General features: G+C 41.7%; 2 long non-coding RNA genes across 2 annotated transcripts in view; both read left to right on the top strand.

Moving 5' to 3' along the window:
- The window catches only part of LOC121110984, a 109,872-nt gene extending 89,186 nt beyond the window's left edge, over nucleotides 1-20,686 (top strand). Inside the window, exon 3 of the long non-coding RNA XR_005860569.1 lies at nucleotides 19,945-20,686. This is a non-coding gene — a long non-coding RNA (uncharacterized LOC121110984). The remainder of the gene's footprint in view (nucleotides 1-19,944) is intronic.
- A 43-nt stretch (nucleotides 20,687-20,729) lies between these two features.
- On the top strand, nucleotides 20,730-24,788 carry LOC101749453. The gene is made up of 3 exons (XR_212306.4): nucleotides 20,730-20,933; nucleotides 21,194-21,449; nucleotides 22,772-24,788. It is a non-coding gene; the product is annotated as an uncharacterized LOC101749453 (long non-coding RNA).
- The last annotated feature ends 378 nt before the right edge of the window (nucleotides 24,789-25,166 follow it).

Raw genomic sequence — 25,166 nt, 5'->3', positions numbered from 1 at the left:
ATTAGATTCTGATTTGGATGCATTTGGATTCTGTTTTATCAACACACATTTTGCATCTCTTTGGGTCCCTGCTCTAAATATATGCATGGGAAGCTAAGATGTGTCAAACACAAGAAGCACTGAGTGTTATAGCCTGGGGATAATACTCTACAGCATCTTAAAACCCAGGATGCCACTTCTCAGTGAGGAGGAACCCAGTTCTCATGTTATTTTCTTGTTGCATAGGGAAGGCTGCTTGAATATTCTGGAGAAAGTAGCACAGCTTGCTGGCCCACACATTGCTCCTTGTCCTTGGTTACCTCTGCTGGCACTGGGGGATGCCAAAGACAGGGGGAGATGGATGTAGTGGCTTTAGGATCCGGTGAATATTGTGGGCTTTCTGCTGCGGCTCTTCCAGCAGTATCCTCTTGGTCTTTGTTTTGCTTTCACACTGACTGTGGCTGAATGATGCATCTGGGGCCTTTCGCACAAATATCTGGCAGAAGTAAACTCTTTGAGGGGGTTTATGGAGTCTTTTGCGCTCCTCATTGAGACTAAACATTGCTTGGAATCAGATAATCTTATTTCTTTCTGGGCCTGAAAAATATTGGGGTACTTTTCTTAATTAAGGAGGGTGTTTTCAAGGATTACAGTGGGGAATGTCAAAAACATTACGGTAACTAAACCCTAAATTGAGGGACCCCACAGTTTATATAGCAGTGCCTGAAGTCTGTTCTGTAAAAAGTTCTTATTTTAATTGCTACCCAGAACAAAACCCTTTGCTTGTATAGACAAACAATTCACAGTTGCCTTTGCCAAAAAAATACTGTGCTGTTCGTGACTGAAGTTAAATGTTTGCCTTAAGTAAATTGTAAATTGGTAAGTGGGTAACTGCAGGATTTCTTCCAGGCAATTGGCTTCTATTATATAGAATAATCACATGCTAATTTGTATTTTTTATATAAACATGTAGAAAGACTTATAGCAGTCAGACTGTTCACAATATGATTCCCACTTGCATTAGGCCTCCTGCTGCTAAACTCTTAGTTGAAGGGAAAAGTTTATGCAGTGCAATTGGACAGAAGTCTCCAGCCAGCAGGCACAGCCTATGTTTATTTCCTTCAGATGTTAATGTCAGACGTGCATCTCAGAAAATACAACTTCTACAACTCACACGAGCAATGGCATAGGCACAGGACATAAGGACCTGGCCCTAGTAATGGTCCAAACCACTGCAGTGTCATCCAACACCTGCAAGTCAGGAGGAGGAGCATGGTGGATGTACTCCCCTTGCAGAGACCTTGAGCAGACCTATGAGTGGGAGAGCTCATGGAGCCTGCCTTCTACCTGGATACGCACAAGCGGGGTTCACAACCCCAGAGTCCCTAGGGCCAGATCCTTATGTCCCCATTAAGACATGGGTGTCCCTTTGCGTGCAACGAGAACAGATTTCTCTCTGAACCAGTTTATTTTAAGGGGAATGACTAGGAGAAGAATGAACTGCTCCTCCATAACAAAATGGAGCAAAACACAAGCAGCAAAAACGTTGCAGATATTTTCCCAGATGGCCTGTCTCTGAGGTGCTTTTCAGCACCAGTCCCTTGTGGGTTCATTAGGAGGAACCTAACAGACTTACCTGGGTCCAGGTGGTACCCTGTTTGTACAAATTATTCCCAAAAGATTGCACCAGTTTCAGCCAGACAGTCTGGTAGGTATTCACTGTGTCTTCATCCTTGAAATCAAGTTGGCTGCTCTTAATCAAGTTTTATTTTCAGTCCATTACCTTTCCAATTATCAGCAACATTTCCAATAAAAGTTGATAAAAAGACTGACAATCCGCATAGATCAAAGAGAATCATATCAATATGCTTTAAAAAAATATAGGCTGGAAAGCCCACATGTGCCACACATCTGACAGCACTGATCTCCCAGTTTTGCAAAATTTTCCTCATGCTATACAAGTAATTTTTTTATTTTTTTTTAATAAATGAATGGAATATTCCATCTTTTCTTCTAATTTAGTTATGTTTTCATGTACTGTGAGCTATCATCTCTCCAATAATGGGAAGATATTTTCTTTTTTTTTTCTTGAGCAGTCATTCCAAGAGCTGCCCTGTACTTGAGCGTCCTATGTACGTTCTCTCAGATCTCAAGTGGGAGGAAAGCCAATCAGACGTATACTAAAATGGTGACCTGCAGAAGAGCAAAGAGCACCCTGTCACTGCCATGCTCTCTAATCATTATCTTCTCTTTTTCCTCCGTGGAATACATGGAAAAAACTGCTTGAACAGAAAGCAGAATCACAAGTCAGACACCCTTCATGCAATTCGGTTTCCATGGTTCTCTTAGCAGAGTTTGAAGAAAGCATTTCTGAACTAAAAGCAAATTGACTGACCTAAAATGTCAATGCACTTTCCATTGTTGGATTTGAATAGTGAAATTATGCAGACATTTTTAGTATTTAGGCAGTCAAATTAGTAAACACTGAAAATGCCAGCAATAACACCAGTTCTTGTCCTGTTTACATTCCGTGTTTGAAATCCTGTGTAACCTTTGCTGAAACCTTTCAGAAAATGGAAGTGATCTGAGCTGAGCTTCCATTTCCGCAGTGAGCGGTCAGGTTATAATTTTACTTCTGTTTGTTCCAGCCTGCAGGTACTGCTTCATTTACCATTCTCCAAAACTCTTGGAAGTAAGATTAGTCCTTTTTATATATACAGAAGTTTCATTTTTGACAAGCTATTCAATTGCTAGGCCATTTATGCTTTATTTATTCATAAAGAGAAGTAATCACACCCAAAAACGGCTACTGCTTGACAGCAACATTGACATTTTATCAAAGAGACATTTTACCAAAGAGACATTCTATTTCTTCCCTTCCTCCAGTAGGCATTGGCTCAACTAAGAGTCAAGAATTCATAAGCTCTACTCTTTGGTCACAAAACATTTTCCCCTAAAGTCTCCCATTTGTAAAATGAAGACTTCCCTTTTCCATAAGAATAAAAAAGCAGACAGAAATGATTTTCAGCTGCATTTTTTAATAGTGAAAAGTATGGTATAAAATTTGTTTTTATGGTTTTATGTTGTCATAAGTGGATAAGCAAATTATTTTTTTAAGGCTGTAACTCACAGATGTTCCACTGGAGTATTTGAGTACCTCCAAACCTGTGCGTAAGACGGTGTATGTAAATGAACTAATGAACTCTACTCCTTATGGCAATAAATACTTTTACTTTTTACACTCAATTTCATTCTACGTCTTAGTCTAAGGATTTTTTTTAATTGTTTGCTTAATTTTTATGTAATCATTTTGACAGCCATTATATTATCTAATGTCCTCATTGGCAAATAATGTCATATTTCAAAACAGCATAGAGAGCTCTCATTTTCTATTGCACTATGTGCTCGTTGTGCCTCGTGTAAGGCAGTAGAGTGATATAATGATCTGCTGATCTGCTATTTAAAAAATGGAACTTTGCATCCTGCAGACAATTGGAGTCCCTGTAACATTTTTGTATGTCTGAGGTGGTAAGGAGAGATGTGTGAAGCTATACCCATGCCTAGCCAGCTCTGTCTCTTTGTCCCTGAGTCTTCTGAATCCAGTCACTGCTTTTTGCTAAGACTTACTTGGGACAAGTTTTGCTGTTATTTTAATGAGGGTTTTTCCTGAAGATAGGACTTGTGTGGGGCAGAAAACTCTCTCTTAGGGACAGTTGAGGCTTCCATGAATCTGCTCTTTGATTTGTTTGTGCCAAGTACTGTGGTTGCCTGCAAATCCTGGGAAACTTCTTCCTGAAATGACAGTCAGAGTTACAAGAGTTGCATCTGTGCAACAAACAACTGCCCAAACAGCAATAAGGGGAACACTCCATTCTTAAAGTAATGTCTTGAAATGGAGTAAACAGAATTCACTGTAGATCTGAACAAAACGAAAGGACTCCACAATACAAATTATTAACATAAATATATTTACAAATACATTAATACATTCATATTATATGTATACATTAACAAAAATAGTAAGAGTACTTAAGGGCTGGAATCAGGAAAATGGCTTATAAAATAGCGGGTCATTCAAAGCTACTAATGCAGAGTCCATTCCAAGTCTCTGTCCAGCACAGATTTATGAAACCATAATAGTAAAAAAAAAAAAACCAATAAATTAAATATGTATATATCCTAGCAGTGATTTGATTACCAGGCCATATGCTGGGAGATCTTTCCCTAAATTCCCAGGGTAATACAATCACAGTCCTTTTTGTTTTGCTTTGCAAAAGGGCTAGAGCACAGAGTGGGTTTCATTGAGGGCAAGATATTCTGATTTAATACTAGCATTGCTATAATACCCAGGTGCTGTAGTCACATGTAGCCTGTTACTCTATATCGCATATATGTGTGTGTATGTGTGCTTATATATAAGCAAAAAAAAAATGCCCTCAAAATAGGATTACTGTATGAAACTCTAAACCTGAAATGTAATCCCTTACATGCCTCTAAGTACTGAGCATAAAGCTGCTCAAGTATTCCAACTCTAAATTAAGTGTGTACATGTTTTTCAAACTGTGATAATTAAGCAGATATGTCTGCTGTGTATTTTTATTCTTCTAAGGCAAAGCAGTGTCAGACCACCACCAGTTTAATTTGGAAGATGTAATTTCCAAGAGAATAAGATACTTTTCTTTCCCTATATCATTCATATTTGCATCAAATGTGCTGACTTTATTTCTCATCTATCCTCGCAGTAGGAGTGTTCTAGCCATAACAGCAAGAAAAGAACAAGTGCATATGGCACAGATATAAATGAAGAAATTACACAGAAACTTAGCCTATGGACTGGCTGTAACAGAAATTTGGGAAGTTTCAAACATCGGAGTTTTATTTTCTCACTGCAGGGTGGTGATACATAGAACTGAGAAAAGAGTAGTTGTTTTATAAAAATCAGCTGACTATTGATATCATCACCTTTAAGCAACTGTACTGCCATATCAGTAATTCCCCTTTATACAAAATGACTATAATGAATGCTTAGCTTCATTTACATTTCAAACAGGCTGACCTTAATATACTATCCATCTTATCTGGAAAAAAAAAAAAAAGCAACCAATGTTATTGAAACATCAAATATAATGCCAACATCAGGATGTGTCACAGGATTAGGGGTTGGAGTCAAACGTGGGGTGAAGCACTGTTTTTACTGAATGGGAGTGTCTTTGGGGAATGCTACTGAAAGCAGGTTTTCTGTTGTATGTGCTGCCTGGATGCTTGCTAAGCAGCAAGTCTCACTTCTGTAAAGGCAGATGTGTATTCACATCATTCATTAGACTGCTCTGGCAACGGGCAAAGTGCAGCTGATAAGTCATTGCAAATGAGTTGATTTCTGAGGTGTTATAATCCTAATATTTCTGTCCCTCAAGTCCTTTTTTTGTGAAGCAGGAAAGCCAACTTTATCTTTTGTCTTCATTAGCTGGGGTGTAAGCTTGGTGTTCCTAGTGATCATAGAGCAAGCTGAATCCACAGAGATCGTTCACCTCATCAGAAACAAACAAAAGCAACAGTTCTGTTCTGAACCTACATTATATGGCATTATTTTTTTGTCCTTGATGGTCCCAATGAAGTATTTTACATGAGTATATTCACTCAAGATCAAATTTTTCTTTAATGAGAAATCATTATAATAATTGTTAATGTTACTAAAGCTACAGGAACGTTAATTATTGTTTTCCATTAAGAGTTCTCTATTTAAAGCTGATGATGTGCTTTATGTATGTACATTTGTGCGCATTGCACTGCACTGCTCTGCTCTTCCCTGTGGTTCTTTTTCCGGCTTGTTGATTTACATACTAAGCTTTTGGAGGAGTGAATTTTCCTTCCAGCTATGGGTTTGCACGGTGCCTAAAGGAAAAAAAAAGCTCCTGATCTTGTTTAGGGATCATATTTTATTCAGTAGAGATGATGAATATGAACTGGAGCGAAGGAACAACTCAGTGCTAAGCCCACAGGCATGTGTTTAACCTAGGAAAGGTTTTCATAGAGTACTTTTCACATACTCCTCAGGTCTGTTTAAAATGATGGGAAGCTGCTGCGTTCAACTCATTCATTTTAAGGAGGCTGATGTATGAATCTCTGCTCTCTGAAATCAGCTTCTGATTAACAGCACATGAAGATGGAGCTGCTGTTGTTTGTTAACTCGCTATATTGTCTTATTAATATTAATAATAAAAATTATATAGAGATTATGTAAAGACTAGATGCATTTCCCCACAGCGATATGAATACTGACTCTGGAAAGCTCTTTCTGCTAGACCAGAAACATGCAATTTAGTGGTAGCCTCAGAGGTAAACACTGGTATTAGAGCAGTACTCTGAAGGCATAATTAAGCGCCTTTGTGGCTCTGTGCTTCATCGGTGTAGGCTCAGCAATTGCTGTGGAGCTCTGATCATGAAGAGGAAAGCTTTCTCACCATCAGAAAATATTCAGTGTTTAAAGTGTGTGAATCACGCTGCACTGAAGGTTAATGCAATGGGCTTCTGCTTAAATGGCACTCTTTCCCATACAAAAGTTTGAATTACAATGATTTTTTGGTTAAGCTAAAGTCAGCTGTCTGAAATATCTGTCAGAACATGGCAGGTAACATTATACAAGTGGATATCTGTACTTCCTCAAGCAGAAAAAAAGTTTCTTTCTTCCACCTAGAGGGAATGCAGGTATGAAGCAAAGCAAGAGGAATTGAATGAGTGAAAGGGGCATTCAGGTAGGAGACAGGAGTTCATTTCTGCATAAATATAAACATATCTGACAATGCATTATTGTACCTGGAGCTAAATCTTATGCAGAAAAATATGTCAGGCATCTTGGAAGACTGAAAAACAAGGATTATCCTGATTTGCAGTGCAAGTTCCTGGTCTTTTTGGGATGCATATAGGGTAAAGTATCCCTGGTACATGTTCTTTTCAGAGAATCTGAAGGCAATACATGTCTTACGTGTTGTTAGGGATTTATAAACAGCTGAAGAGCATCTTTTACTTTTGTGGTTGAAAGGCACAGAAATAGAAGACCTTGTACAGCTATTGCATTAGCCTAGCCTTTTTTATCTCAAACATCTTTGTTCTATAGAGACTAATAGTGTATTAGAGAGTGGAGTTTGATTCTTAAACTCCTTATGCAAGGTGGTGTGTATGAGGAAAGAGTGATGCTAGACATATAATAAATGCACGAGAATAATGTCAAAACAAGATATTATAAAATGGCCTGGGTTGAAAAGGACCACAATGCTCATCCAGTTCCAACCAACCCTGCTATGTGCAGGGTCGCCAACCAGCAGACCAGGCTGCCCAGAGCCACATCCAGCCTGGCCTTGAGTGCCTCCAGGGATGGGGCATCCACAGCCTCCTTGGGCAACCTGTTCCAGTGCCAATATTTCAGATTCTTTTTCAGTTTGTTTGTTTGTTTGTTTGTGCTATGGTGTCATGCACAACGCAGACCTTCAGCCAGCATTTTAAAACGAGCCCAGAAGCCACGGTGAACGCTATTCTTCAAAACTGGGGCTTTTTTCCTCTATGTTCAGGGTTTCAAAAAGCAATTTTGTGGGCAAGTGAATAGTACTTCTTCTAGCTGATCTCGTTTCCTTGAACTCAGTTGTCACAAATACTTTTCAGTCTTTGTATGTGCAGATAACAATGAGCTCTTTGTCTGCAGGTGGGTGGGAAAATGGTTGCCTCAGTCAGTGTGCTGCTGAAGATGCTGATGCTTTCCTCAAAGACAGCATGGCTGTCACACAAGTTAACTACATCCTTCAGCCAGGAGCGCTCATTAGAATGAAACCACACCTTGTTCTGAAGGTGGTATTTGCATTCCTTACAAAACTTCACTCGACTGCAACTTTCCTTGAAAGTGTTGTGCACCTCTCGAGGGTAGGATTTGCTGCAACAGCTGATGTGAATACTGTTGTTACACTTAAATATTCAGTGTGAGTATGGGCATCAGGAAAGCTTCCTGTGTACCTCAGAGTGGTAGCACAAACAGCTGTGTGTGTTTGATTTAAAACAAAAAAGGAAGCAAACCCAAGCCCCGAGGCGATGATTGGAGAATATTTAACAGTGGTAGGCACTGCAGGGAACTCTAAGTAGAATTCCTTCTCTGATCAGATAGCTGCTCTGAATGCGCCAGGCTTCCTTGCTGGATAACCTCCTCTATGAGAATCCAGAGCTGTTCCTCCAGCCCATGCCTGCTTCCCGAGCTGAGCTCATGAAGCACCATGAGAATAAGCTTGGTAAAAGGCTTGGGTGAGGGAGCGTGTGCTCCAAGGGACCGCAGACTGTTAACTGTCTTTCTCAACTCTGAAGGACTGTCTTACATTTGGCCTTTGGTAATCATCAGGCAAGTTTTTATGCGTGCAGAACCCACTTTGTGAACAAATGAGCAGTTGGATTTCTATCAAATATTTTTTCCAGAATGCATCATTTCTTACTGACTGCTTTATGAGTTGAAGGATTCTGTACCTTCAGAGTGAAATAAAACTTTACTTCCGACACATGCACAGCATATGATGAAATGCTGGAAAACAGTTGTGTTTAATTCTGGATCTTGTGTTTTCCATTGAAGGCACAATGTTTAACACCATCTATCTTCAACAGCATCTGCTAGTAGCTCCTTAGCTCTTCTTACAGAACACTGCAGCATGTGTTTTCAAAGCCAATCAACCTCTGAAAATGTAGGAGATGCCAGAATTACAGATGTTCCTACCACAGCAGAGAGTGACTTTCACCTCCTCTTCCCCATTTTGGCAGGAGAAGTATTCCCATGTTTGTTTGGTTCTATGAAAGCTGCCTCATCTTTTCTTCAGTCTTCTGAAACCAATGGCTGTTAAACACTGCAAAGCTTCTTCTAGGGCTTCTGATTCAATGATTAGATGGACCTGTTCCCCTGAAATTGTGTTCAATTATGCAACTTTAATTACTGTATTTATTTGTTACACAGTATTTCACAGTGTGATAAACAGCAGTGATGAAAGAAGGCCATTTTTTTTCTTCATAAGCCTGACTTCATGTGCTGCTAGCCATGCCCTGGGAGGTCTTTCAACATAGAGATCATCTAATTTAGGTTAGACTGAATAAATGTCAATTTACTGCATCTCAGTAGTGACAAAGGCAGCCAAAATCTGTGACTGTTTGAAATTGTACCTTATTTCTATTAGGGATGGAGAATTTAATGAAATTGTTTAGCAGATGAAGCATTAGAGACCTCTTTAGGTAAAATGAATGGCTTTAGCTAATACTGCTCTTCTGAGATGGAATGGAACAAGTAAATTGAAAGGCACAGTGTTTAATTTCATCATTTCCATAAACTAAAGGCTTCCATGATCTGTTAGGTGAAATAATTTGTGTGGGAAATATGTACAAAACAGAAGAATATTTCAGTCAAGTGTGCTGTTTAGTTTTTAGAGGCATTGTTACTTATGATCTTGACCAGAATGATGGATGTGCTCAAAAGGGTCAAGCTGAAGCTACTATTATATGATCCACTTACCAAGATCAAGTTGCACTGGAAATAAGGATAACTGAAAATGAGTAGAAAATGGGAATTACTGTGTGCTTGAAAATACTAAAATAATCTAACAAACATGCTTTCTGTTGCTCTGTCAGGGTCATTTCTGCTACATCTTCTTTGAGCAGCTGGGAAAACAGGATGGAGTACTTCAGCACTTTATGGAAGCTACAAAATCTGCTTTTTGGTTTTAGCAAATATGAAACTCCTTTAGTTATTTTTGTACTAAATCTGGCAAGTCAGTGCATCGGTCTAGCATTGCCAGCACCTGTGTCTCCCATTACTGAAAAATATAAGCTGTTGACTGGTGGCAATGGAGAATAAATGTGTGCTGTATAGGAGGGCAGAGTGAAGGTGCCCACAGGTGAGCTCAGCAAATTTACTTGTGGCAGTGTATGCAAATCCTGCCTGCATGGTGATGGATACAGGTTATTAAAGCAAGCCATTAGCAGTGGTAGTGTCATGTTAGATTAACTGAGCAGCAGAGTGAACAAAATGTATAGGAGCATATGTTACGTTATAGAGATACGTACTTCAGCAGAGGCTGCATATGGAGTCTATAGATTTCAGACTACCTAAAATCTATTAATGCAGTCTTGGATTAAAATTATCTGTAGAATAGGATTATGAATACAAGAGGAGAAGGGCCACTATTACATGGGAAACAGGACCAGAATTAGATAAAGAAAGTTCTGCTATTTACCAGGCTTTTTATATATTTGGATAATGGTATGAAAGTAAAAATTTTTACAGGTCCACATATTCTCTTTATCACAACCCCTTCCTCCTCCTTCCTTGCCTCTGCAGCATCTGACTTCTTTGCAACAGCAGACAATTTTACCATGGGCAATGGAAAGCAAAGTAGATGGGTGTAATTCTGCATAAATATGCTACAAGTCATACGTGCAGAGCCATATTTTATCTGGGATTTAAGGCATCAGAAGAATATTTTACCTACCACACTAGATCATGTTCTTTTATTGCAAAGAACTCAGCTTTTTCTTCAGCAATTCCTAAATACCCTCAGAATTATATTCTTTCCTTACTGATAGTGTTTTATGAAAGCAAGTCTCCCTCTGCTTACTCTTTTTCTAGAGAAGCATAAATTGTGGCTCTGCTTTTAAGGCACTTAATCTTTCCATTTAAGCATGTGTTGAATTTGAAGAGTAGGGGATTATTCTCTCCTTTCCCCTCTGATCACATCACTGCTGGGGTAAAAGCTCTCGTCTTGTATGAAAGCTAGTTTTGTTTCATTGATAATGACAAGCACCACATTTACAGCAGTTTGTTGCATGAAATCACACACGAATTATATGTAATGTAGATTTAGTCTGATCTTAGAGGTGCCAGATCAGATCTGAGGAGAGGCGTGATGCCTGAGACATCTTTTTGTCACAGTTCCATCGTCTGAAAGCAAAATATCCCCATCACCTCCTTCATTCTGGCTCACACCGAGCGTTTTCTTTGGCATTATTGGTTTTGTAGTACTTCACCTTTAGATTATTGTTTGCTCATAATTTAACATGAATATAATATATGTAAGACTGAGGTACAGTCCAAACTAGAGCTTGGCAGTAGATGGGGGGAGTCTAGGCAGAAAAGTGCTGTGTGGGGGAAGGGAGAGGCGGAGGCTGGAACAGGCTGCCCAGAGAGGATGGGATGATGCCCCATCCCTGGAGGCATTCAGGGCCAGGTTGGATGGGGCCCTGGGCAGCTTGATCTAGTACCAGATCCAGAGGTTGGTGGCCCTGCCTGTGGCAGGGAGTTAGAACTTGATGATCCTTGAGGTCCCTTCCAACGCAACCCATTCTATGATTAACCAAGGCCAAAATTTTCTCTTAGCTTACTGGAATGGTGGGGCAGTAAGGAGCTTTTAAACTATCACACAAACCTAAACTCATGAGCAACGCTGACAGTCAGACATCCTGTGGAAGAGAACGTACTATCAGAGCAATATTCCCACCTGGCCTACCCTCTCTCTGAAGAGCACGAGGAAGCACTTCCTCCACAAAAATAAACAAACAAGCAAACAACAACAACACAAACACCTGAGGACCTATGAATTAAAGTATTTATCATGAAAAGTCTTCTTACTACTAGCTGTTCATAGAATTGACTGGGTTAGAATCTGAATATTCGTTTAAAGCAGAGACTTAATTTTATTGCCAACCCTTCTAGGACCAGGTTTAATTTCAGAGACCTCCATATCCATGCCCAAACGGATGGAAGGGAGCAAATAGCACTGGGCTGGGAATGCGTGGATGACATTGCTGCACAGATAGTTGTGGAGGCATGGGAATGCAGTGCAGAAAAGCAGGCAATCGAAACCAACAAAAGCAATTTCTACCAGGCCTGGATCTCACACAGAAATAGCAGAGCTGCAAATTTTTCAGCTAATGCCTAAAATAATTGGCCTAATAAAATCAGGTATCATTAATAATGCTGACAAAAATATTAATGACCTCTGGGATGGAAAGAGGACTGGAGTACCCCTTCTAGTATTTGGATAGAATATTATGGGTATTCATGTCTGTAACTTTCTATTGTTAAAGCAATTTCCAGGTGCGTATTAACAGCATTTCAGCAGTAAGGAAGAAGTGGTATTCAAAATAAAACTAGAATTTGGCTTCATTTCTCCCCTTTTCTCTTTCATAGCCCCCAAAACTAACTCCAGTATAGAGTAGATTACAGGAGGTTATATTGCCTTTGGAGCTGTTAGATCTATATGAGATCAGTGAGTCTCGGCATCGTTTGGTTTTCTGTTTGCTTGCAAAATTAAACCATTACTGTATGAATTATGTACCCAACAAAATAAAACAAAGAATTTCTAGAAACATTCAGTCAGATTTGTGATTAACAGCTCTGCTTTTAAAAACTTTTGAAAATATCTGAGTCATCTTTGTTTTTGCCTGTCAAATTACTGGCACATGGAGGATATTAATGATTACATTTATTATGCATTTCCTCTGTTTTCTCCCACTGTTTAATTTGTTTTGTCACTTCCTTGGCTTCCATTATATTTTATCCCTTTTATTGTTTCTTTCTAACTTTATGGCCAGCTAAAACATTAGATTATGGCTGTGGAGATTTAGCACAGATGGTTTAAATCCTGGCTGCAGGGCATGTATGGGGAGTGGAGAGCAGGAAGGCTTGCTCTCAGACAAAAGACTGCTGAGCACCTCAACGGAAGCGTCTCCTTCCCCCCAACCCTATGTAGTCCCAACCCTTTTCCTGGGCACTGGGAAGAGTGAGCTATGCCTCAGGTATGTTTTTCCCTCCTTGGACATGCTGCCTTTTCACATAAGGAAGCACAATTCAGTGTCCTTCCCATCCTTATACAAGCCAATTTAAGTGGTTCTGATGAGAAGAACCTCTTAACATCAGGAGAAGAGGCAGAGATTGTATTTATGTAAGAATTCCTATTAAATGCTCTTGCAGGTTTGGCCCTCTGACAGGTGAAGGTGGCTGTGAATCCAGATATAACCTTTTATTGTTCATTCAGGGCATTGTGCATTCAAGGCTGCGAGGAGAAGCTGACACAAGATGCTGATACTTCCTCAAAAAACATTTGTGTTTTATGATGTAGATTTGGAAAAAGGAAAAACCCTCCCCTACCTTAATTTAAAATCGGGATTCATCATGTTTTTGCTACTGTGAGGTTTATTTAGTGAAATAGAGTCTTATTGAATAAGGGAGGAGGCATGTTTGCTTTTTTGCTGTGATTTTGCCAGCTGTCCTCAGTTAACATCAAAAAAGTTGAGTTGCAATCAGCCACGTGTGTGTTACATCGTTATGTGCTTTCTGCTCACTTTCTTGCAGCCAGAGGTCCCCTCAGTTTCCCAGGGCTCCCAGATCAATTAATGCTTCTCTAAGGATTTAAATCAAAGAATTTAAGAGAGTACTGATGAGTTTCCAAGAGAGAACAGCAGCTTCAAGGAATGTTTATTTCTCCTCTTTGGCAGACTGAAATATTGTTCTCAAAATCAATTGTTGATGTGACTTTATCATAGAGTCATGCAGAGAGCATTCTGACTTAGGTTACTGAACTATATTTTGAGAAGAATCCCAAGGTTTTTTTCTTGAGAAAACACAAAAACTACCTTGAAAGCACACTTTGTTTCTTGGTAAGGCTCCTGACAACATGTATTTTTCCAGTTCTGAACAGTAGCATTCTTTAAGTTATTTTGGAGGAAGGTTTGGAGTATGTTCTGCTCTCTGCCTGGCTGAGCTAGCTGTAGTTTTAAAGTGCCAATATGTGGCAACATCTTCTGCCAGTTATCTGTTTGCATTGAATTAACAGGGAATATTCTCTGTCAGGAAAAACAAACAAAGTAAAATGCAGCTGTGCATAGCATTACAATGCCTCAGAATTGAAATGCTCAACAGAATTGTTCACGTTCCTGTTCAAATGCCATTGTTGTTACAGATGCTGGAGTAGATGAATCAGACAGCTATCAGACAGGGTGTTTGTTAGTATGCGAGATACGTTTGACTTTTATATAACTGTTCTGCATGTTGGATGTTGTCTGCCATGTGTCTGATGGAGCCATAACAAATTGTCCTGTGACAAGCTCAATTTAAGCCCATTTGTGCTGCCCACCTTTGTTTCTGTCCCCACGCAGTAGCATCCAGCCCCTCAACTGCTGCTTTCATTTGAAGACAGAGTGGTACCCTGAGCACAGCTGCTCCAAACAAATAGCTGCACCAGCACAACTGGCCAAAAACAAGCTGTGGAAGGCACTGCCTTTGGGCCACCGTCCTCTTTTTGCTACTCAACATTCTATGGTATGAAACAAAAACCTGGGGGAGCTATTTAACAGCTACTTATGTTGATCATTGATGACCTTAACAGTTGCATCTCTTCCAAAATGAAGTCCATGCTGTGTATAAATCCTTGCTGCTGTGTAAAAATCAGACCTGATCTTGAGTAGCTAAAAGGCTTCTGTTGGCTTTGATATCTGCAGGAACTGCAACAGTGGAAGCACCCAAAAGCCAGAAGAGATGGTTTCACATGCAACAGTAAATCAAACAGTGATTCAATCTTCTGAGAAAACACAGTGGGACAGAAAGATATAGTTTCAAGATATGAAATCACGACAGTATCCACTCAGTGCATGTTTACAAACCAGCACTTGGAGGGCTGCAGCCAAATTTATTCTGACCTGTAGGTGCCCAAGTCTTTCTTCTAGTGCATTGGATGATGCAATGGGAAAAAGTCAGTAATGGCAAGCATGTGTTTGGCTTCTTAAAGGTGAATAGTGTTGTACGTACTCATAAAGCATTAAACCTCTCCGAGGGGGTGATTGTCAGAGGGCAAGTCTTACATGTGAACTTGCAGCAACTTTTCCCTTAAATACTGAGAACATTTTCCATCTTCTGTTCTTCTTTCCCTTTCGGTGATTTTTAATGCTTCCATGAATTTCAGATGAAGTCTGCTTAAGTGGTGGACATTTGTAACGTACATGGGGACAAACGGGGAGTAGCATGATCGTTAATCACGAAGCATAAGCCCTGGGCATGGAGTCAAAGTGCGCTGTCTGCCAAACAGGCTTCCACAGATTACTTGATAATGATATTAAGATTGATTTCATAGTGCTGCTCTTGTAAGTGATGTGAGCTGACCTACTTTTAAAGGGGGTTAATTTGCAATTTCACTGTAGCAGATAGAGATGTTGGTTTTGTAATGCAATTTACTAAAAGGATTCCAAACATGCACAACCTTAGCCCTCTTTTGGGAAGAAAGCATCATCAGTTTGCATTGTCAATCCTCTTTTCTGCAGAGGGAAATAATTTCGGGGGAGACGATGTTTTCAGACATTATTCTTGTTACTGAAGCATTATCTGGAGAACAGGAGGGGTGTAAAGACCCATTGCACTAAGCAACATGCTGTAGGACACCGCCTGATGCAACCTGCTCCCCTAAATGAAAAGCTGGAGGAGAAACGATGCGTCCTTTCCCAATGAGGCACAGAGGCAGAGAGGGGTGGTCCTTACAGCCATTTCTGCTCTGCAGCCCAGCTTGTCGTTGGGAGCCTGGCAGCCCTTCCCAGCAGTAAGAGCACTGTGACCTGCTGTGATCTGACATGGGCACCCTGTCCCATAGCAAGCAGCCTCTGAAATCCAGGCTGGGTCTAATAGGCTTTTGGAAGAAGCTTCCAGGAGTTAGTTCCAGGAAAATAATGAATTAAATGAGTTTTCCAGGAAATAATGAAACACAAAAAATAAGCAATCTGTTTTAACTAGAGATATGTTCTGTACCATCAGTGCTCTTTTTGTTGTTGATCTCTTGTAATTGTTATTTTAGCCATAAATAGAAAATAAAGAAAGATCACTGCAGTGGGACAGAAATGGCTGAGTTGTCCTCAGTTAAAGAAGTGAGTCTGGTTTTGGTTACTATAGAAATGAGGAGCTCTAAAACATGCATTTGGGAGTGAGCAGGACTTCAATAAAGCAAACAATGGATTGTGCATGCAGTTAAGCACATCAGTTAGCAGAAGGTAGGCATGCAAAGCTCCAGGCACACTTTTTCTGCTGCCTTAGAACAACTGCTAGGCCTCAGCTGGTCACAAAACAGAAAGGGACAAGCTTGTATTGCCCACCTGCCCTGTTATGCCCAAAATGTAAACCTCAATGGGAAATGGAGCATTTGGAATGAACGCTACTATGGCTGGCAGTTGTATGTCACGTATGTATACTCACAAAATGAGTAGAGAAGCTCACAAAAGTGTGTCACTGCTTAATGATGTACACTGCATTCTTTGTGCATTCCAATTGAAAATGCAACATTCATACCTTAATTAGTAGAGCAGTGCCTGTTGTAGGTGGGAGTTAGTTTGGTAAATGTTACTTGTAATAGTATGTCTTTTTCACATCCCCAGTGATAGCTGACATTTTGATTTTTATTCTAATCGGTGAAAACAAAAATTAAAGATGTTGTAACATCTCCTTTTTTCGATGAGGAATGTGCAGTGTTCTGCTTTGTTAGGGCGAATCACACTAAAATGCATTTTTTTTTTTTTCCTAATGCATCCAAACAGCCAGATTGCTGCTTTACTGACCTGTCAAACTGCTTTAATTGTAGAATGGATCACAGGGTGAAAAAGGAGAAAGAGATGCTTTTGAAAAGCTGATGGAAAATTAAATGAAACATTTTAGAACTTTAAACTGCAGTGAAAATGTTCTTAAATCTGTGCTTCCGCTCAGTGGTTAAGGCAGTCGGTGGCACTGGGCATGTAGGCAATGCTGCTGGGATGGCTTTGGTCATTTATTTTGTATTTGCTAAAGAAAAACCCATCTTTGTTGGCTTCGAGAGCCATCTGGTGGACTGTAGGTTTATTTCTCTGGGTATGTAATGTTTGCGGAAAGAGATTGCAATCCTGTATGCATATCCACATGCAAATCTATCAGTATTGCTTTCTGCACATTGACTAACACATCCAAGGGTATTTATGCTCATTTCTGGCATGTAAGGTAGATACAAGCTAGAGCTTAGTGCAACTTATACATAAGTAAAGCCAAAGTAGACTGTATGACAAAAGTTTGCCTTTTTGTTCAATGGAGATTTCTGAGACAGAGTGTGAACGTGACCAGGTGTTGCTATGTGATGTAAATGTGACCAGGTGTTCTAGGTGATGCTGTTGCTATGATGCATTTCCCTATGAGGTCCTGCTGGTTTTTTTTTTTTGTATGTTTTTTACTTTTCTATGGAGGTAGGAGGGCAGTGTTTCCAAAAGTTAGTACTGGTGTTGCTTTCACAAATAAATCCTTGCTGAGTTATTACTGTACAAGTGCTGACATCAACTGCCTGCCATTTCTTAGTTTCATGATAGGCCCATTCTCAGTGTTCAGTAGGGTAAAGAACAGACTCATTATGATTTATACCTAAGGCGATTATGGGATATATAGTGCATACTGATGCTTGGGCTATGGTCATCACAAATGCTGTGATTGAATCTTGCATTGGGTCATAGGCAAAATTAACCAAATTCCACCAAGACTGAAACCTTTTTTCAAAGTCATTGGCTTTGTCCCAAATGATCTTTTGAAACTCCTTGGATAGGGTACCTGATTCTCCTTTCCTTATCAATGTGGACACCGTTGTCTATATCCACAATTGAGCCTGTATGCAACTCAAAGCCATAGAGGTGTTTGTCTGAAGCATACCTAACGCTTCAGCTATCAACTGATGATCTTGGGCATTAAATTCTTCCCACTGAGGCAATGTATCTGACCACTGATTATTTCCCAGTGCTGAAAGAGAGGAGTGTATGGGATGTTCTAATTGGTTCAGGTCTGTAGTTATTGCAGACTTTTTACTCATTAACAATTCTGAGTCCATGCTGTTTAGGACACCCAGTCCTGTTCCTAGAAAACCAGCAACATCCTTATTCTCCTGATTTCCTGAGGAGAAGGTGCATTTATGTATCCAGGTTGTCCATCCTACTGAAGATCCTCAGTTATAGTGCACAAGCAGGTTGACTGGCAGAAACGTTGCCTCTCATCCATATCTCTATCCACTTAAGAGACCACAAAGAATTGAAAAGCATCTTTTGCTGTCCTATATTTGAAATTATATAAGGATCTGTATTAAAAGTATGAGGAGTTAATAGGGGGTTGAGTAGGTATGGGTGACTCAACTTCAATTTTCATTTGTAATGCTGCGCTGGGATGAATTTTGGAATTCACCCAAAAACATTTATCAGCACTGGATGTGACAAAGCAAAAGTATGCCAGCATTCACATTTAAAAGGGCAAATATTTATTTGATCTTTCAACTTGTCTTTGTCGTACTTGATAGTGATTAGTACTTGATTAGTGTTAGAATTCAGTCCCACATGCCCAGTGTGCCCAAGATGGGCAAAGGACTGTGACCAGCCAGTCAGTGTGATAGGGTCAGCATGAGCAACTACAAAAGTTAATCTGAAGAAGATGCCTGTCCGAAACAGTGACATTAATGATACCACAGGGATCCCAGGGGAAAGGAGCAGGGGGAGAAGGGAACATATAAGGCACAGCAACAGGATCAGCATTGGTTAGCATCTGGAAAACAATAGAGAGAACTTCCCGGTTCCACAGGAAGCAAGGGTAGAGAAAGCATAACTGGAAAAGAAAACAACAACAGAAAAAAGAAAAAAAGAAAAAAAAAAACCAAAAAAAAACTTCCTGGTCCCAAATGAACCAAAGTTGGAAGGTGGGTGAAATCCAGATGGTTAATTTTGTACATTTTCTCCTGATCACTTTGAGCCTTCCAGATGTATTTGTTAAGAGGCTCTTTGAGGGTTAAAGGGGCAGGACCACTGTGCAGCAAATCAATCAACATCAGTTGTCCCAGGGAGCAATCATCCCAATAAGCAGCTCTTTGAGTAAGGGACCACAGGGCACAGTGGTGGAAAATATGCCAGGTTCCCAATAACCCTCTGATTCCTTTTCAGTTAACAGGATCTGATCTTCCCCCATTAGTGGCACTTTCCACACGTAGTCTGCCTCTGATTTCCTAGGGGTGTGACCAAAGCTTTCAGAATGGGGGACCTCCCTGATATTAACATCAGTGTACCCACCTTTGCTCTCTTCATATGCATGCCCAGTTTCTGTCGGAGGGCAGAGGAGGGCCAGCAGCTTCTCTGATTTATCTTTTTGGGCTCTCACATCCTCCAGACTTTCTCCTGGATAAAAGCCACTCCCTGAGAACCTACAGTTAATGTCCCTCTCATTTACCAACTGTTCTCTAAGGGCTTGCTGAAGGACTTTTGAATGCTTTTCTTTCTCTGACTGCCCCCTGAGATCTTCTGCTTGGTCCTGCAGGTACGTGACCAATTCCTGCAAGGACTGAATAATTTGGGTTTCTGCCGTGTGCTGTTTGTTGTGGATCTCTACGGCAGCAGTAAGAGCAGCTCCTAGAGCTGCACAAATGGGTGGTTTTCCCTTTCCCTCCCCCATACAAATTTGCTCGTGGAGAGAATGTATGTGATCCGTGACTCCTTCTATGTTGGACCAATTACTCCGTGCCCACTCCAGCTCCACGGGGGAGAGTTTGGCACACCGTGTTTTCTAAGAGGTCGAGGAGCGGATTCCTGCCCTCGTTTTGCTTTTGTTTGTTTGTTTTGCTTTGCTTTTTTTTTTTTTTTTTTCCATTAGCCATCATGCCTCAAAATGTGGAGCAATCTCTTTGGGGGGGGGGGGCGGGGGGAAACACATAAAATCAACAGATCAGCAATTCGCTCCTTACATCCCAGAAGGGTACACACGTGCTGTCTTCTACCAAGGGCAGTTGCTGCTACCATTCGGGTCATCCCCGAGATACAGGGGCTAATAGCTGAGACAAGCATGCAGTAGGTTTTCTTTTGTCTCCCCATTGCCTCCCCATGGGGGGCAGGACAGTCATCCAGCTGAGTAACTGGTCGTTTTCACTGGTTCTTTTCTAGCTGAAGCAGTTGGGTCACAGCGTGGATAAAGTGGAGTTCGTTGTGATGGGTGGAACTTTCACGGCCTTGCCTGAAGACTGCAGGGATTACCTCATCCGAAACCTTCCTGATGCGCTGCCGGGTCACACCTCCAGGCTTGGAGGGAGGCCAGATGTCAGCTCCCGTAAGGGATGGCTCAGCCCTCAATCCGGAGCTCTGCGCCCCTCGCACTCTCCAACGCAGCTACCCTTGCAGTGACTGAGTGACAGGGAGATGTTCTTCTCATTTTACAGTAGATGAAGTGAGAATCAGAGGCTGTTTCATGGACGCCTGCTTTGGTTTGTCAAATACACAGCTTTCGCTGCGTTTTGCAGTGTAGAACTGAGGACTAAAATGAGACGGATATGATGTTTTGGAGCTGTTAAAACTAGGCAGTCGTCACTGCTGACAGCTGAGTTCACTGCCTTGTTGTCGTTTCTCAGTGCAGCATTTTTTCCTTGATACCACCGTCAGCTTCTGAAGCAGTCGGTTTTAACGCTGGTTAGGAGTAGCCCTTGTCTGGCCTCGTGTCTGCCTTCATATTTCAAAGCTCAATTTCATTCAAAGCTGTAATTTCATTTGGTTTTCCTCTGGAGGGCAGCAAACACTTCTGCTCTTTTATTTTTTTCTTCATCATAGAATGGCCTGGGTTGAAAAGGACCACAATGATCATCGAGTTTCAACCCCCCCTGCTATGTGCAGGGTTGCCAACCGCCAGACCAGGCTGCCCAGATTCACATCCAGCCTGGCCACCTGGCCAGGTACACCAGGTGGCTCAGGACGTGGTTACTCAGTCCTTTTGCTGCAGGTGCCTGGCCAATATTACTAGGGATGAAATTGCTTTTGGTGTACTCTGTCCTTTGCTCTGCAGGTGACTGAGGAAACAAATTACCAAGTAATTTTAGGTGCATGTGAAAACGAAGCAACTCTGAAGTCAGTGTGCTGCCTTGCAAGTACAAAGAATGAGCAATGTGAGAACACCTGCACTAACAATGTGGGTTTTTTTATTTTCTGGCAGATAAATAAAGCTATATGTGTATATATATATACACATTTTAACATAAAATTCATGTTAAATGCTCAGTAAATGGAAGTATGTGGGAGTAACTGAAGTTGCATTTCATAAATATTTTAGAGGCATGAAAATCATGTTTGGGATGAATCAGACCTTTTTAAGCTTCTTACATACAGCTGTTGGACTCTTGATGTAATTTTGAGTTTTTCTTTGCAGAATACTTTGTCTTCACCACCCTACTGCAGCATGCAGTCCCAGGTAATCAGATAAAAGGGATGGACCCCATGTGGATTCGGCACTGTGACTGCAGCCTGCCTGGAGGTATCTTCTGCTCCTCACCAAGCCAGCAGTGCGTGTCTGACTGAAGAAAGAAGTCCTCAGATTGTGTTGGCCCTTGGACTCCTGCTGACAATCTCAGCTGGCTCCTGGCTTGCTTGCAGATCTGGAGTCTTACAGTCAGTCTGGCCACATGGTAAGCCCCACAGCTGGAAAGCCAGCAGTGCATATAGGGAGTGAGCTGTCTCGGGGCAGTGAGGCTGCAGCCAGCTGCTGTGGGATAAATAAACCTCAAACTCTGAGTGCAGAAAGCAGAACATTCATGGGGTGGCTCAAAGCAGTCAGCTAGATAGCTGCTCTAAACTGTTCATAGGTCCACTGTCTCCAGTGCAGGGTGAAATACTCTAGAAATCAGTAGCCAAAAGGAAAGACTTCAGCTTATTTAGGGCAACTTCCTGCATTTCTACCCAGTAAGTGCATAGGAGTTGAAGTAAACCCTTGATTGCATTTTGCTGACAAAAACAGAAAAATAACCCCTCCTGGTCTGACAGACGCATTCTGTTTTCTCCCTACTCATATTCTGCTCTTATAGTTCATTGCACAGTCACCTTGCATGCAATACTTCTTCCAGCCTAAGGGCAAGCATAATCTGTTTTCACAATTGTGCTTATAACAGCAATTATTCAATTATATGACAGAAGAAGCACTGTAAGGATCTTCCTTTCTCACAGAATCCTTTCTCATATCCTAATCTATTTTCTCCCTGTCGGTGCATGAATACCTGTGGTTCATCTACACAAAAAGTGAATTGTTGGAGAAAGATATTAGAGAAAGCTTTAAACAAGCTGAGATTTTGATGTATTAGTAGTAATATGTGGAGTACTATGTTTGTTAGTGTACTAATCATGTCAACCATATTTGAGCTTATTCATTCAGAACTGGCTTGGGTATCACTTCAAGCTATGAAAACATATTAGCAGACCAAATCCTTAGACATGGTGCTCAAAAGCACATCAATAACTTTTCTGCTTCTGTACATCCAGCACTTTACCTTCAAGTATTTTAATGGATCTGGTTTTTACTGTTTTTTCTTAAAGCAATATATACACTTCTTTACAACTACCGTGGGCTGATACTTCTCAAAGCAATTAATGATTCTGCCCATTATGCAAGGTATTTTAAAGAACATGGTTTTCAGAAAGCGTCAGGTCACCTTCTTGAGAACAGTCAGCCTTGTAAAGTGCCACATGTTAATGGCTTAGAGCAGAGCTCCCAAAATTACTCTTTGCTTTCGTAAGCATTGGCCAATCTGATTTAATTTAGGATCTGGGGAAGTGTTGTGTTCCATCTCATACAAGTGTCACTAAGCATATAGCACCAGGGTGCCAGGTCAGAAGGCATTCTTGCATTCCTACAGCTTTATGGTAACTTAGTGCTGTTTCCTTTTTTACATTTCTTGACCTGATTTTCTGAATCTTAACGTGTGTTGTTTTGGTTTTTTTTACCTGTGCACATCAGCAGAGGCTCCGTGCATCCAGGAAGGAGAAGATATATAAGGACAGCACTCTAGGAAGCTTCCTGGTAAAATCTAGAGCTTCAATGAGAATATGATCCTGTAGCTGCTTGGCACAGAATTTCTGCTGTGACAGGGAGCAGAGCTCCAACCGGTCCACCAGGATCTTCTGCCTCTGACCATCTCTCCACTTGGCTTCATTCGTGAAAAGAGGGAGGGAGACACAGATGTGTGTTTACAGGATTGGGTCCTACGTTGACTGCTCTTTTCTTAGCTATCCTCACCCTTTATAAGGCACCCAAAACTGCGGTATTGAGTGCCTCGCAGTTTGTGACCTATTTATTCCCACAGTCTCCACAAGAGAGAAATCCCCACTGCCTTGCAAAGAAGCAAAGAGAGACTGTCTGTTGCCTGCATCTCCCAAGGAAAATGTGACACAGACGTGGCAGCACAGTAACAGATTTTTCATGGCATTTCCCTGCTTATGACGGATATCTACAGAGGAGGAGGAAAACAGTTGGACCTCACTGTGGGAAGAAATGAGCACTTAACCACACAAGCACATATCGCTTGATACAGCAACAACAACAGCACTGCACTGAGCAGAGTGGGACCAAGCTGTGTAAACAGGGTGGGAGCAACGGTAGCTGTACCTGGTGTTTAGCCTATGTTGACAGCATGGGATGGAAAGGGCCCTGTCAGCAGGAATCTCCTGGAGGAGACGTGGCAGAGGACCATTTAGTCAGCACCAACAGGAATCCCCAGTGGGAACAGTTGGGAGTGGAATGGTACAGAGGAGGGTGGACTTCCAGAGTCAGAGTGCAAATACCTAGCACAGCGAGAGCGGCTGTGACCCAAACCTTCCTTAAAAAGGGCAAGCTGATTAAGAGCCGGGCCTGTCTAGGGAATGCTGCCTCCCCCTGCTTCTTTCTTTCACACATTAGCCATACCTTTAACACACATTCCTCTTTGTGTTTCTTGAAATCAGCTTCAAACAGCTAACAACATGCTCTCCATGGGTCAAATCACAGTACAGTTATTTCTGCATTTAACCCCAGGGGCATTAGAACACTATATTTAAACATGGTCTCTGCAAATTTAAAAGAGCAGTAAGAAAAAAACCCATGCAACACTCTCTATATGTTTGTATGTAGATGCGCATATATATATATGTTTATGAAGAGCGGGGGTAGGGTCAATGCCTTGTGTTTAAGATAAAAAAGAGTAATGCTCAGCACAGAGGTCCTGGGAGACGTTCCAAGAGGCAGCAGGCACAGAGAAGAAAAGTTAAGGACAGCTACAAGGAAGAATCATTGCGATGAGCTGCTCTTCTTTTGTCCTATGTGATGTGCTGGGGACAGAGAAGCTGCTGGGCCTGCAGTTTCCCTCCTCTCCGAGCTGCTTCCCTGGGCCTTGGCTGTTCCCAGCAAGGAGCACCTTGCTTGCAGGAGCCTGTGAGCTTTGTGGAGGTGGCTGTGTATTTCAGCAGGGAAAAGTGGTGTTCCACAGGATAAGATCGTGTAAACGAGTTCAACTCGTTACAGTCAATGTTCCGGATCTGTGGACCGCTGTTTCTGGGTGCTTCTTTCTTGGGGCGGCGAGGCTGCATTCCCCAGAGGAGTTTGCACCCAGAGGAAGAGAGGTGGAGCTCCTGGCAGAGGATCTCTCTTTGGTCGCTGTCGAGGAGCATGCGGTCCCTTGCCGCTTTTCGCCTGCAGCTTTCGAGGAAGGGCCTCGGTTTGGGCACTGTCTCTCTCATTTTGGTTGATTTGTTGGCCTCAGTTCCAATTGGACTGTGTCATATTGTGTTATCTTGCATTCTGATATCATCCTTAGTAAAGGAATGTTCCTTCTCAGATCGCTGCCGCTGTTCTGTTTGTAGATCCATCTGCTATCTCCCTACCCTTTCCCCTTCTCCCTTTCCCCCTTTCTCGGGGCGTGGGTCTGTGGGTCTCCTGCCTCACCAGTCACGGGGCTGGGCTGGGCTGGGCTGGCCTGTAAACTGTGGACGCTTTTTTTTTTTTTTTTCCCTCTCTCTCTCTCTCTCTCTCTCTTTCCTTGTTTTCTGGGCCGGTGGGCCTGTGGGCCTGCTGTCCCCCTGTCACGGACACAGACGGATCTAGAGATACCTCCGTGACAAAAGGGCAGCTCCTCCACCTCGCTTGCCCAGCCTGTCTTTTCTAAAAAGGACTTGGCCCTCTGTGACAGCATCCCAGTCAGGCGAGCCGCCCCACCACCTCTCCGTGACTGCAATGAGATCGCAGTTACCCCGAGAGGGACACAAGAAGATTTTGGATGGAGTATCGGCGCCATTGCCTCCTCTGAGGAGCCCTTGCACGATCCTGTGGGACAACTCAGAGGTTTCTCCCCGCAGTCTCCAACAGTGACAACGTCCCTCAG

The sequence above is a fragment of the Gallus gallus genome, chromosome 5 (genome assembly GCF_016699485.2).
Source record: "Gallus gallus isolate bGalGal1 chromosome 5, bGalGal1.mat.broiler.GRCg7b, whole genome shotgun sequence".
NCBI lineage: Eukaryota > Metazoa > Chordata > Aves > Galliformes > Phasianidae > Gallus > Gallus gallus.
This window is presented reverse-complemented; position numbering and strand designations above follow the sequence as displayed.